Source organism: Bos taurus, chromosome 14 (assembly GCF_002263795.3).
Source record: "Bos taurus isolate L1 Dominette 01449 registration number 42190680 breed Hereford chromosome 14, ARS-UCD2.0, whole genome shotgun sequence".
Taxonomy (NCBI): domain Eukaryota; kingdom Metazoa; phylum Chordata; class Mammalia; order Artiodactyla; family Bovidae; genus Bos; species Bos taurus.
This window is the reverse complement of record NC_037341.1, coordinates 24,288,459-24,303,210: the sequence shown is the minus strand read 5'-3', so window position 1 is coordinate 24,303,210 and position 14,752 is coordinate 24,288,459. Positions and strand designations below refer to the sequence as shown.

Below are 14,752 nucleotides of genomic sequence, written 5' to 3'. Positions count from 1 at the left end.
GAACATCACAAAAGGTGTGATTGTTTATTCTGTTTTTTTATTTAGACCACATGAGGTCAAGGAAAATAACTAAAGATGAGACATAACAGAGCCTTTTAGGATGATCAGGAAGGCATAAAGTAGAGAGAGGAAGCAGCAGATACAGTGCCAGGCAAAGCCCAGGGAAGTGGCTGCAGAGGCCCCAGGGCCAAGGCAGGGCAGCCCTGGATGGTGGGTTAACAAGACTTTGTCCTAGGCACTTGAGTGGGGCCTAGGGTAGCCAGGCAATGTGACAAGCCAGTGACACAGCTGATTCAGAGGGAGCACAGTGGAGGCAGGAAAGGGAAGACGGTGGAGGCGGGGCCATCAGTCAGAGAGGAAAAGAGGACCAAGGTCTAAGCTGTGGGGGAAGGCACACCAGGAGCAGGGGAGATTATCTCAGAGTCAGATGGAGGGGGAAACCCAGAGAGGATGTCAGAGGGGACTAGGGTCCTCACTGCAGGATCAGGGTGATGGTGAGCTCCAAGCATCAGCTGGCAGGAACATGGATGGGCTGAAGAATACTGGCCAGACTTCTGCCCTCAGTCCGGAGGCCTCTCCCGCTCAGCTGAGGGGGGGACTCCGGTCAGGCGCAGCCTCAGCTCAGATGCAGTGGGGGGCAGGAGATGGAGGGGAGAAGTCACCCCTCCCCAAAGGCGAGCTTTTCGTGGCTCTCACACAGTCGCTTCATTAGACCACAAAGCATTAAACATCTATGAGCACAGACAAAAGCTGTCTTGCTTACTACTAGGTTTGCTATTTTAGGCTTGAGGAATTTACCCTCTTAACAGTAGAGGGAAGTTTCTTAAGGGAGTTTTGCTACTTTTCAAAATGCAAGAAAAAAATAGCTTTTGATACAATATTCCCTCGGTATTACTTTTTGTTCAAAGAGGGGATGGAGGGGTCAAAAAGTAACTGTGAAAAGAAAAAGGGACAAAGCTTTACTTTTTTCTCTTGTAAAGATGAATCTGTGCTTTGTGGATGCTGCATCCCCCATGCGAAGTGAGCAACACTGTGATGCGTGTGACCCCAGTCACATGGACACTTTCTACGAGGACAACAGGGCATTTCAGATGATGGACACGGCTGGAAGAGGTCACGTCAGTTCTCCCACGATGGGCAGGAACTTGGAGGCAGAACTAGGGAAAGGAAGTTCTAAGAGACGGCTGAGATGAAGATGAAGCTCTATAGGAGGTGGCCCAGAGGCTCAGAGGAACTAGAGCTTCAAGCAAGACAAGTGAAATCCACCCCCACCGGGGAGCATCCATGGTCCCTGGTAAACAGCAGGCACTCAAGCATACATGAGAATGGGTGCCACACCACTGGATTCCAAGGGCTACAAAGAAATGAAGTGGTGTCCGTCACTATTGACACCACTGGTTACCACATCAGTCGCATCTGACTCTTTGTAACCCCATGAACTGTCGCCAGCCAGGCTCCTCTATCCATGGGATTTTCCAGGCAAGAACACACCCAAGCCAGGTGATGCTTGGAGCTCACCATCACCCCGATCCTGCAGTGACGACTCCAGCCCCCTTTGACATCCTCTCTGGGTTTCCCCCTCCATCTGATTCTGAAATATCTCCCCTGCTCCTGGTGTGCCTTCCACCGCAGCTCAGGTCTTAGTCTGCTCTTCCTCTCCAGCTGATATCCCTGCCTGGGCCTTCTTCCCTTTACTGCCTCCACTACGCTTCCTTCTCCAGTGGATTCCAGGTCTTCTGACCCTGGGATCGAACCCACATCTCTTGCGTCTCCTGCATTGGCAGGTGGGTTTGTTACCCCAGCACCACCTGGTACGCCGGTACTGTATCAGTTAGCCAAAATCTGAGCACTGGTTTTGGAAAACAGCTCAGTAAGGCCTGGCATCCAGGTCCTAATGGTGGAACATGGAAGGAGAAAAGATTTTAGCTCTATTTACCTTTGGCCTCAGCCAGTCTCATCTAAGGGGATTAGGATTCTAGACAAAACTCTTTTCTGGAGTTTCATAAAGACCCTAAAGTCAACCTACTGGAATCTGCTAAGGCTGCACCACCTGATTGCAAGGGCTACCCACCACAGTCAAGGTTCCCAGGCTTGGTACCAAAGTGCTGCTGTGGTCATTTCTAGTTTCAAACCAACTCATGATTCAGACAGGAGCAGATAAGGAACCTCAGGGAAGCCCAGACCATTTTAAATGAGTTGATCTAAATGTGAGCTCTGGGAGAAATGAGTATGTTTTGGTTATATGCGACTGATCAGTTGTTGCCCCCCCCCAATGTAGGTGGCCTCGTCTCATTGGTGGAGGACCTGAATCCCACAAGGCGGGTGAGGGGATGCGATCTCTCTGTACCTGGCTGAGCTGAGACCCAGTCTCCCCCACCCTCCCACGGGGGCTGATCCCTTGTCTCTGCTACGGTTCCTGCTGCAAACAAAACATTCTAAAACTTCTCAGCCTGCAAAACCCCAAGAGCCAATTTATTACAATAAACTTCGTTGAGATCAAGATTGAGATCCTATTGGTTCTGCTTCTGTGGAGAACCCAGATCAATATAAGGTATACATGAATAGTCAGTACTGTCTGGTAAAATGAAAAATCCAAAGTAATGTGAAGGTCCTTAAGACCTAATGTACAGCACAGGGAACTCCACTCAATGTCATGTGGCAGCCTGGATGGAAGGGGAGTTTGTGGGAGAATGGGTACATGTAAACGTATGGCTGAGTCCCTATGCTGTTCACCTGAAAGCATCACAACATTATTTGTTAATCAGCTATATTCCAGTGCAAAATAAAAAGTTAAAAATTAAATAAAATCAGAAAGGTAAATTTCAGTGATAAATATAAAACTTTGGGGGCAGGAGAGCTGTTCATCTAACTGAGAGCACCCCTTCCTCTTGTCCTCAGGTATAAGATATTGTTCCATTTTAAGCCACTGAGGGATAAGGGCTTTATATTTTAAATTGCGAGCTAATAGACGCTCTTTTTCTCATCTAAATAAATACATAAATAAAATGAAGATCCTTAAGTATTCCTGAGACAAAATGTATAAGAACATGTGATAACGTTTTGGTTTGCTTAATTAAAAGGCCTTAGGGTGTGGTCTCTTGATCATGAACTCAACTCACTTCAACACCTTTTGGAAAAGAGCCAGAGAAACTACAGAGCTTTTCAAAAGCTGAATGCTTTGCGCTGAGATTCTACTGGAAAAGGCACACGGAAATAGCAATGGAGGATTAACAACCGAAGAGGTTCAGATGTGTGTCTGTGGATTCTGAAAGGAAAAATTCCTGTGGGAGAAATCCAATAAGCACACCTGACCAGGTGAGCTGGAACCCTTCATGCTGCGGTGAGGGCAGGGCAGCTCCTACCTGGGGAAACGTGGCTGCTGCAAAGCTCATGCTGAGCACGGGGGTTACAGCTGGAGAAGTGTAACCCCACTCAGACTACCTGCCATGCATAGGACTCCGGGGGCTTCCCAGGTGGCCCAGTGGTAAAGAATCTGTCTGCCAATGCAGGAGACACAGGAGAAACGGGTTTGAGCCCTGAGTCAGGAAGATCCCCTGGAGGAGGAAATGGCAACCCACTCCAGTAGTCTTGATTGGGAAATCCCTGCAACAGAGGAGCCTGGTGGGCTACAGTGCATGGGGTCACAAAGAGTCAGACATGACTGAGCACGCACACACCCATGCATGGGCCTCCCATCACTTGTATGGAAAATTCGCTTAAAACCAAATTCCAAGGACTTCCCTGACGGTCCAGGGATAAGAATCTGCCTTGCAAGGCAAGGGATACCAGTTTGATCCCTAGACTGGGAAGGTTCCACATGCCGTGAGCAGCAAAGCCCGTGTGCCACAACTACTGAGCCTGTGCTCTAGAGCCCGAGAACTGCAGCTGCTGAGCCTGTAACTACTGCAGGCTCTAGGCTCTGCAGCGAGAGAAGCCACCACAGTGAGCAGTCTGCACACCACAACCAGAGAAAGCACCCGTACAGCAACAAAGACCCACCACAGCCAAAAAAAAAAATTCCAAACAACGCAGGTAGACTGCACATATCCTCCAGCATGACCTAACAGAATATTTCAACTTCCCCCAAAAGATAGATTTTATATGACTCTGTAATACTCTCCCCTACAAAAGTTGTAAATATAAATTCACTAACAAGGGTTAGAAAAATAATCTCCGTTAAATTACAGAACTAAGTTATGAGACAGCCAGTCTATCCCCTGAAAGATGGTGGCCACTTTGACCAAAAACTGTAAGAAGGCTGATTAGACATCGAGTCTTATTGTAGGTTAAAACAAAGCCTACAGGAGCTGGGAAGAGCACCCAGCTGAATTCCAGACCACCACAATGATTTCTCTTCTTCCTTCAAGGTCACTGAACAAGAACAAAACTCACCGGGAAGAAAAAACGTCTGATTCTTAAAATCACAACGTTCCAATCAGTGATCATTTGAGTGAGCACTGGCCAGGGATAGACTAAAAGGATTTTAAAAATCCCCAACTCATAGTCAAGTGTACAGAGAACCTCCCAACTCACCTTGTTCTAACTATGTAGTCAAAACAGAAGCGCTGTCAGGGGTCACTGGTATTTCCCAACACCACTGAGTTCCCAGTTTCCAACTGTCCATTTCTGATGGAAACGGTGGCCCCCTGAGAGCCAGGGATTGGAAGATGATTAATAGTTTTCACGTGGGTGAGTAAACAGGCTCACCCATCTAGGATGGTTGGAGGGTTTGCACGAGAATTTGAAAATATCCTTGCATTTTATGTGCTAAACTTCACCCAAAGACTATAGTCAACAAGCAAACACTGGGAAAGATGAAAGCCTAGAGAAGAAAATAACAAATATTCTTATTTCCAAAATGATTTCCTTTTCAAAAAAATACAAAAACATAGCATCAAAATCAGTGAAGCAACAAAAGCCATTATAATGGATACAGCATCACCAGTAACAAAATATGACTTAGAAATGGGAGGAATAACCCATGATCCAGAGGGCTGACCGGGCAGGTTCACCAGGCTGCCAGCTCCACCCTGATTCCAATGCCAGCTTCCCAGGGGGCAGAGCAGTGTGACGTGTGACAGCCCGGTCCCTTGTATAGCAGGCACACTTCCCCACCACATTTCCTGGTGTGCTTTATAGAAGAAGAAGGGTGCCTATAAGCTGGTATATCAGGTATTAAGTAATCAGCCTCTGGTGACATTTACTGGAAGATGAAGCAGGTGACACCCTCTGAAATGCAAAACCACAAGCAGTCCCACAGTTCCAAGAAACCCGTATTTCCAGATAGAAATTTTCCCTCTTCCCCAACTTCCATCCCCAAAGTCCTCTCTGAAGGCTGGCTTGGAGCCTGCTTGCTGGATCCCAGAATTCTACCCCTGGTCTGGAAGGCCCATCATTGCAGCCAAAAAAACAGTCAGAGAAGAGCCCTGCTATCCTTTGGGTCCCATAGGAAGGACCCGTTGTCAGTAGTGTCACCTGCACAGCCAGTAGGTAAATAAGCCTCGTCCCAGGCCCTGTGGACACAGCAGTCCTTGCAACAGTGACCTGCTCAACCTGGAGAAACACGCTTATAATAACAACAACAACACATACACAATTTCCCTTAGGAATGAGCTGAAGAAAATACCAAGAGACTGGGGGCCAGAGAGTGGCTGGAGAAGGAGGGACCTTAGCTTCAGCAGTCGGGGTGAGCCTCTCAAAAAGAGACTCTCACGCTGTGACTTGTGTAATGAGAACCCTCAAGACGGATGCAGGGACAGATGACATCCAAGAGGTGGTAACCCCCGACACCAACCAAGCTCCACGGACAGCTGGCTAGTCTGCCAGCACCATCCTCCTTAAACCCCTCAATGATCCTCTGAAGTGGGTCCCACAGTTTCTCATCTGATAGATCAGGAAACTGAGGTTCCCGAAGCCTGAGGAACCTGCTCAGCCCATAGAGCCAATCTTTAAACCCACACGGGGTCCGTGAGCAAGGCGCCCTCTCCCAGCCTCTCCGGGACCCGCTTACTGGTTTGCTGGCTGGTTATCCAAGCCTCGCCCCGCCCTGCTCCCAGTGACAGAGAGAAACAAAGCTCAGAGCTCCCAGGGGATGTGCTGCCCACTCTGAATGAGCACACAGTGTCTGTGTGTCCCCTTGAGCTTGGCAGATCCTGACTGTCCCAGTTCCCTTGATTCTCTGACATCCACAGTCTGCAGTCCACCTGTGGGAACATTATCTGCAAATGCCTTCTCACGCGGTTGTGAAGCAGCAGAAAGTCACTTACAAGGGATGCAGTTTTCTACACCAGCTTCCAATCCAGAGGTAGGAGATCCCTCTACACAGCCCCTCCCCCCAGGTCCTTCCAAATAACAGAATTCAACTCATATTATGCAGGCGCAAATAAAACTGAAATACAAACCAGCAGGCCCTCTCAGCCTGGTCTCCAGAAAAGACCAGATTTCACCAAATCTAAGGCAACTCTATTTTCCAGTGTTGACATCTGAAATGAGGATCCACATCACAGCGGGTCCTTACAGGCAGAGCTCAATGGGAAGTTTGCTTTCTTTCTCAATGGTGTACACAGCAGTGACACATCTTAGAGCAATACTGTGTCAAAGTGTTAACCGTTCAGTCGTGTCTGACTCGTTGCGACCTGGTGGACTGTAGCCCACCAGGCTCCTCTGTCTGTGGGATTCTCCAGGCAAGAATACTGGAGTGGATAGCCATTCCCTTCTCCAGGGGATCTTCCCAACCCAGGAATTGAACCCTGGTCTCCCATGCTGCAGGCAGATTACCATCTGAGCCACCAGGGAACAGTGTGTCAGGTGAGCAGAAATTCAACGTATCTCCTCTGCTTTCCTTGCAGCCCAGTTGGTACTGGTCACCACGAGGTGGGCACACTGAGCTGCCAACCTGAGAATGAGAGCGAGTCTCACCCTCCAGCAGGACCCACTGCATACAGAATACAGAGAAACCCCCCCCTCCCTCACCCTGGGTCCTCAAGGAAGGCCCTGCTCACCTCCTCTGCTACTGTCCCCTGTTCCTCACAAAGGTCACGGGGCCTTTGCACAGGCTGTCTGTCTTCTCGGCCCAGAGACCTTCCAGAGGTTGCTTCTTTTTCTCACATAATGTCTCCACTCAATCAGCCTCCATGAGGTCCTCAGATATGAATGCCACTCTCAGTCTTGACTGCAATTATTACTGCTTCAAATTAGCTTTTCAGTTACTTGTTTACTTCATCTATTTTGTCCCACTTTACACCAGAATCCCTCAATGAGGCAGGGACCTTGTCTTTCCTGGGCACTACTTATCTCCAGGACCTGCCACACAAAGAACCCTCTATAAATATCTGTTTAATATAGCAATCATAATAGAAGAAATTACTAAACTACATTATTTCACATAATTACTTTATTTTCATTACCTTCCAGTCAATGGGACCAAAAAAATGCTGCCAAGAAGAGCTATTTTGAAAAGTATCAGTGATTCTTCCTGAAAAAGACAAAAAAGATGAAAGTAACTTCTAACAGGGCCCTGAGCGGGGCGGGAAATGCTTTGCATTACAACCTAACTACTCCAAAATTTCCCATATGCTTCCAAACTGTAATTTTAAAAGCTTTACCTGGAAATGGACAATTTCAAAACCCACTGATCTTGCTCTGATGTATAAAACACAGCACAGAATTCTTATAATTTTTCTAGAAATCTGTTTGCCAAATGACGTATTGTTTCCTTGGGCTGAGTTTTCACCTTTGAACTTCTCCCTAAAGTGTTTATAATGTTCAAATTCCATCTTTAGTGCCAGTTCCACTTTAGAATTGTTTAATCATACTGGAAAAAGGAAGCAATTTGCTTCACCTACTAATGTTTCCTTAAAAAAAAATTAAAAACAAGTCTCATGTCTTTAAATGCTGTGTTCTTACGTGATTATCCTTAGGGGACTCAAACTGCAAAAAGTTAAAAATGTGAAAATCACTCCCAGGCCTTTCTCACAAGCAGGAGGGAATCAAACATGTCAGAATAAGAGAGAAGATGTATGATTTAACTTCAAGAATTTTGTATCACATAAAGACAGACCAGAAACAAACCTGGGTTTAAAAACAACGAAAGTGTATTCTGCAATACATTTCCTCGCTGGTATCTAATGACTTGAACTAATTGTTTGGACCATGACATCTATGAACAACAAAACGCTAAATTTCCTTACTACTGTTCACCAAAATCTTCCACACAAATCACTCCATAGCTTATCCCAACAAAATTTAGAATCAATACTACATTTATGTGTATGCATGCGTGCGTAGTTGTCTCTGACTCTTTCAGACCTCATGGACTGTAGCCCGCCAGGCTCTCTGTCCATATTTCCCAAGCAAGAATACTGAAGTGGGTTGCCATTGCCTTCTCCAGATGATCTTCGCAACCCAGGGATTGAACCTACTTGCATTGGCAGGTGGATTCTTTACCACTGAGCCACCAGGACACAGGCACACCTGGGTTAAAACTGCAGCTTTGCTTCTCCGGAGCTCCATGACTCAGCCAGGTCACTTAGCCTCACCTGAAGCAAGGAGATAACAGCAAGGACCCTGTGCTGCGGGAGTTTAGAGGATGCAGCGTCATTTGCCTGGAACTCAGCCAGTCCCCACGATGGCCAGAGAGATAATCCTCATTACAATCCAGAACCCCCTCGTTCCTGCGCTACCTCCTCTGCTCGGTGCTGTACTAAGTGGAGTGAATATATTTTTCGTGGATGAGTCATGCCTTTGCAGAGCTCCAGAGGCTTCAGCCTGAATTTCAATTCTTGCAGCATTGTATGGAGTGGCAGAATGACAGTAAAAACCAGAATACACGAGAATTCACTCTAGTAAGTGGCTGTCTTAAAGTCAGTAAGTGAGTAGGTTTCTTATTTGTTTTTCTCTCCTAGGAGTTGAGTGTTGAGGAGAAAAAGAAAAAAGCCCAGGTTTGCTGAGAGATCCTCTAGGCTCAGAATGATCAATCTTCCTCTGTTAGGGGAAAAGAGGGGTCCAGGGTACAGTCAACTAAATCAAATTTTGGCCGACAATGTTTGTCTTAACACCTGGAATACCTAGAATTATTCTTAACACCTGGAATTTTTCAGAGAGAAAAATTTGGCCAATAGTTGTAAAAAGCTGAAAAAGCAAAGACCAAACTTTTCTTAAAAGTCCATTCCTAAGAAGATTGTTAGAAGGTATCAGTGCAGAAAGAGTGTATTTTGGGGAGAGGACGAGAAACAAAACTGAGAAAGGAATCCCTCCTCCAACTGCATTGGATCACACACGTCAGCCCACCAGCACCAGTCACAGCACCATCTACTGCCACATGGTCCCCACAGCAGCCCAGCTCTGCAGGCCCCATTGAGCTTGGCTTAAGCTAAGAAAACTATTTAGGAATGAAAAAGATGTCACTTCAAAGTTAAAAGTGGTGAGTAGGGGGGGAAACCCCAAAATGAGGGTTAACTCCTAACAATCTTTTCAAATATCTAGGTAACAGACATCATCTTTCTGTTATGAACACATGATCATTAAGCCACTTTGATTTTTCTTTGCTAGTTACACTAGCAGATTTTACTCCACAGATTTTAAAGCACGGATAAGAATTATGTATTCTGGCTGATGTAGATATAAAGGGTACACGTATTTATCTTTATTACCTTTTGACACAGTGCGAGCCACCTAACTGCTGTGGTAGCAGCCACAAGGAATTGAAAGTATGATTCTAAACCTACAGAACAAGGGGGTTCAGGATGGGGATCAGAGCCCAGGTTTCTCCTAATGTCTAGGCTTCTCCCTAGACAAGGAGGCCCTTAAGGATAATGAGGTCTCATGAAGTGTGCCTGTATATGAGCATGTGCAGAACTGTGTTCTCATTCTGAGATCTGCTATATCTCATGTATAAGAACACATACAACAGCCTGTCATAAGCAAAACAACAACCCAACCTCAATCCTGATCTAAAACTAAACCGCAGACATAAAACAGACCATAAATTAAAAGATCGGGAATTAAAACAACCATTTTCCATAGAGAAAAAAACATATCGACTGATAATAAAAATTATAAATAAAACCAGCTGACACTTCCCTAGCACCACGTCCCGGAGGGCACAATGCTAAGCTCTTTACAGATTATCAGGTTGTCAAAATACCATCTATAGTAATGGCACAGATTAAATACCATAGGGCAAGTCGATGGAGTGTTAACTCAAGGAAGAAGGCTGGCTTACCATAAAACCCTATGTCAGAATAACTGTACTTAAGAAATAGCTCATTGGAATGACTAGGAGTGGTGACGTCGCAAAATAAGTACAAGTTAATTCGGGTATTTTCCATGGAACGACTCTAAGTGTAAATTGGAAGGAAAAGGCTAAATAAATAACTTGAACTCCAACAGGGGAAATGAAGAAAATGGAAGTCGTTTACAGTCATTTACTATTTATACTGCAAAAAATGCTTACTCTACTATCCGCCTCCTCAAAATCAGACCAGCGCGCAGCCCTGACCATACCAGCCACGCAGTGTTGTTACATTTGTGTGCGAGGTTGTGAACAGGACGTGGCCGGCAGGAAAAACACAAAGTTAGCTCCTATCTCGGGCGGGAAAGAAAGCCTGCTTACTTTTTGCGGCTCAATAAAGCTGAACACCAGCTCTTAAGGGTTAAAAAACCGGGCATCAGGTGCTCGCTTTCCGCTCTGCGGAGGGATTTGAGCTCACGGCGAAGTTCCCTCGCTTCCCTCCCAGCCTGCACCCTGCAGGAGAGCTGTCACCGCCCGGGTCCCCCACCACCAGCAGCAGAGCCCCTAGGAAGCGCGCTCGGCAGCCGGGCTCCCAGCTCCGCGGGTGATGGGGAGCCAGCGCGCCAGGGGTCACTTAATTCTATTTCAGATCTGAACGCTTTCAAAGAAAGTCCAGACAATTGAGACCACGAATGGGGCCCGAGGGGGTCCCCCAAAACAAACTTTCGGGGCCTCGGAATCTGCATATCTTGCAGGAATTCCCAGCCCACGAGGAAAAGAGACCGATACTCGCAAAGTACTCAGGACCAGAGATGAGAGGCCGAGCGGGGGGGCCCTGGACGAGGGGGTCCCGGGAGGAGCGCCTACCCGCGCGCCCAGCTCGCCGGGCCCCGGCTCCGGCCTCCAGCCAACCCCCGGCGCGCGGCGAGCTCGCGGCCCGGAACGCCGGCCGGGGTCGGTCCGGGCCACGCGGCCCGCGCGCCCCGTTGAACCGAGACCCAGGCTTGGCGGGAGCTGCAGGGGCGGACCCAGCTGCTCCGCGGCCGCGCGCAGCTTCGGCGTTGTGCGCGATCGGGGCGCGGCTCTGCCCCCCAACTCGGCCCCCGGCCCAGCCTTACCTCGGCCGCGCTCCCCTGTGCGGCTCGAGCCGGGCACCGGGCTCCGGGGACGGCGGGGAGAAGGAGTCGAGGCCCGCGAGGGACGGGGGCCGGGCCGCCGGGGCCACCGGAGGGCAGAGCGAGGGACTGGGAAGGCCACGGGGTCCGGGGCGCGAGGCGTTGGGGGGCCGAGCTGGCGGCGGCCGCGGCGGCTCGGTCTGAGCCGAGTGGGAGGGCTCCGGCTGCCAGCGCCAGGGAGCGAGGGAGGGAACTTGGAGCGACTTGCCGCGGCCGGGAGCGCGTGTCCCCGCCGGTGTGCACGCCCCCGAGCGCCCCGCCCCCGGCCCCACCCCTCCCGCAACCCCCCCTCTAGCACCTCCCCCAGATCATCCCCACCCCTCACTCCCATCTCAGCGCCCCCCCCCCCACGCTCCGCCTCCAAAGCGCTCCTGCATTGGCCCCCCACTCCCTCCGGGTTGGAGAAGCGCTGGATCTTAACTGCCAGGAAACCCCAAACCTGGAGCCTGTTCTGTGAGTGTGAGAACTCGCCAGTCCACCTACCTAGATGTTGGTGCCTGACAACATTCTCTATTGACTAACTTTCATCTACTCAGATACACCCTCTCAATATTTGTAAACTAAATTTCTGGAGGCTTTTTTTTTTGGTTTGTTGGTTGGTTTTGTTTTGCTTTTTTAATTTTTTTATTTAATTTTTATTTGAGTGTGGTTGCATCTCCTGTGTCTCCTGCATTGGCAGGCGGATTCTTTCCCACTGAGCCACCTGGGAAGATCTCAATACATAGGTTCTTCATAATGTTCTATTAGTTTCTGCTCTACAGCAAAGTGAATCAGCTATCAGTTCAGTTCAGTTCAGTCGCTCAGTTGTGTCCGACTCTTTGAGACCCCATGAATCGCAGCACACCAGGCCTCCCTGTCCATCACCAACTCCCGGAGTTCACTCAGACTCACATCCATCCAGTCAGTGATGCCATCCAGCCATCTCATCTTGTGTCGTCCCCTTCTCCTCCTGCCCCCAATCCCTCCCAGCATCAGAGTCTTTTCCAATGAGTCAACTCTTCGTATGAGGTGGCCAAAGTACTGGAGTTTCAGCTTTAGCATCATTCCTTCCAAAGAAATCCCAGGGCTGATCTTCAGAATGGACTGGTTGGATCTCCTTGCAGTCCAAGGGACTCTCAAGAGTCTTCTCCAACACCACAGTTCAAAAGCATCAATTCTTCAGCACTCAGCGTTCTTCACAGTCCAACTCTCACATCCATACATGACCACAGGAAAAACCATAGCCTTGACTAGACGAACCTTTGTTGGCAAAGTAATGTCTCTGCTTTTGAATATGCTATCTAGGTTGGTCATAACTTTCCTTCCAAGGAGTAAGCGTCTTTTAATTTCATGGCTGCAGTCACCATCTGCAGTGATTTTGGAGCCCCCAAAAATAAATTCCATCTATTTGCCATGAAGTGATGGGACCAGATGCCATGATCTTCGTTTTCTGAATGTTGAGCTTTAAGCCAACTTTTTCACTCTCCACTTTCACTTTCATTAAGAGGCCCTTTAGTTCCTCTTCACTTTCTGCCATAAGGGTGGTGTCATCTGCATATCTGAGGTTATTGATATTTCTCCCAGCAATCTTGATTCCAGCTTGTGCTTCTTCCAGCCCAGCGTTTCTCATGATGTACTTTGCATATGAATTAAATAAACAGGGTGACAATATACAGCCTTGACGTACTCCTTTTCCTATTTGGAACCAGTCTGTTGTTCCATGTCCAGTTCTAACTGTTGCTTCCTGACCTGCATACAGATTTCTCAAGAGGCAGGTCAGGTGGTCTGATATTCCCATCTCTTTCAGAATTTCCCACAGTTTATTGTGATCCACACAGTCAAAGTCTTTGTCATAGTCAATAAAGGTACACATAAATCTCTTTTTTGTATTTCCTTGCCATATAGGTCACCACAAAGCACTGAGTATCAGTAATGTGTATATGTCAATCCCAGTCTCCCAATTCATGCCACCCACCCTTTTCCTCCTTGGTATCCATACTTTTGTTCTCTACATCTGCGTCTTTGTCTCTGCTTTGTAAAAAAGATCATCCATACCATTTTTTTAGGTTCCACACACATGCTGAAGGTATTTTTGAGACTCCAAAAAATATTTGAAGAAAACTTTAGAGAATATAGGAAAAAAATCTTAGGGTACCATGTACCACCCCTAGAGTATGGACCAACTGATGGTTAGAAATTAAGTAATTGTTTCCGGGTGCATCCTTATTTATCTGATAATGCATGGTTTGGTAATGCTTTTTCTTTTGATTTGCCTAATAACTTGTTTGGGATTTTGAGGGTTTTATTGTTTTAGGAAGATTAAACCCATTCTAGTTTAGCGTTTACTATTGGGAATGCTAAAAGAGAAAATCTGTATTTATCAAAATGGTTGATTTTGAATGAGATATGAGTTCACAACATAATTACTTCTCTAAAATATGTAGCAAAATTTTATTTTATATCTTTAGCACATTTGAAATGCAGTCGCATTCATCCTGTTTTCTCAGAAGGATCATCTATATTTGAATTATGTGACTCTTGTTTCATGCAAGTTCCGAAATTATCAAATAAAGAAAACTCAAGCTCCTATAATAAGTCTTTGGCTTTTTACAAGAGAACCATTTTAAGAAAGTGACATGATACTGGGTTTTCAATGGAACTTTCCTCTGGCATACTAATGCATTCCATGTGATCACAGACTATGTTGTGGTCTCCATTAACTCCCAAAGTCATGTAACAGTGGAATGAAGTGATTTTTCATCCCTCCCATAGCAAATGGAACCAACCTTTCTCACTCCGATAGTCTATTAAAAAAAATTAATCTCTTTACCCCAACCTCTTCCATTTGGGAATTGCTTCCTGCCTTTGTGTATGACACACCTCCATCGACATTGCAGGAGTACATGACCCAGGTCTGTCAATCAGAGTGCATCTCATCTCTGGCACAAAGTGGAGGGGGGCTGGCACATGTTCTAATGAGGGGGGTGATCCTTTTTCTGAACTGATATGGCAGCTTCTGAGACCATGCCATGGAAACCTGCAGCAGCTGGAGGAAACCTATTAGAGAGGAAAACCACCTGAGCCAGGGAAACAGGTAGAGTCCTGACAACAGTAACAAGCCCCTCCGGGCAGCCTGGTGGCTCAGACGGCGAAGAACCCATCTGCAGTGCAGCAGATAGGAGTTCGATCGCTGGGCTGGCAAGATCCCCTGGAGGACGAAATGGCAACCCACTCCAATATTCTTGCCTGGAGGATCCCATGGACAGAGGAGCCTGCAGGCTACAGTACATGGGGCTGTAAAGAGTCAGACACAACTGAGTGACTAACACACTAATGACATCTTCACTTAATCATCTACTAACACTTT

General features: G+C 47.3%; 1 protein-coding gene across 2 annotated transcripts in view; it reads right to left on the bottom strand.

Moving 5' to 3' along the window:
• The window catches only part of FAM110B (family with sequence similarity 110 member B), a 141,906-nt gene extending 130,468 nt beyond the window's left edge, over positions 1–11,438 (bottom strand). The window contains exon 1 of one of the 2 annotated variants that reach the window (XM_025001775.2): positions 11,350–11,438. The gene's annotated coding sequence lies outside the window, so the exon portion shown is untranslated. The remainder of the gene's footprint in view (positions 1–11,349) is intronic. The other variant, XM_025001777.2, reaches the window with a different exon arrangement.
• Between the last annotated feature and the right edge of the window lie 3,314 nt (positions 11,439–14,752).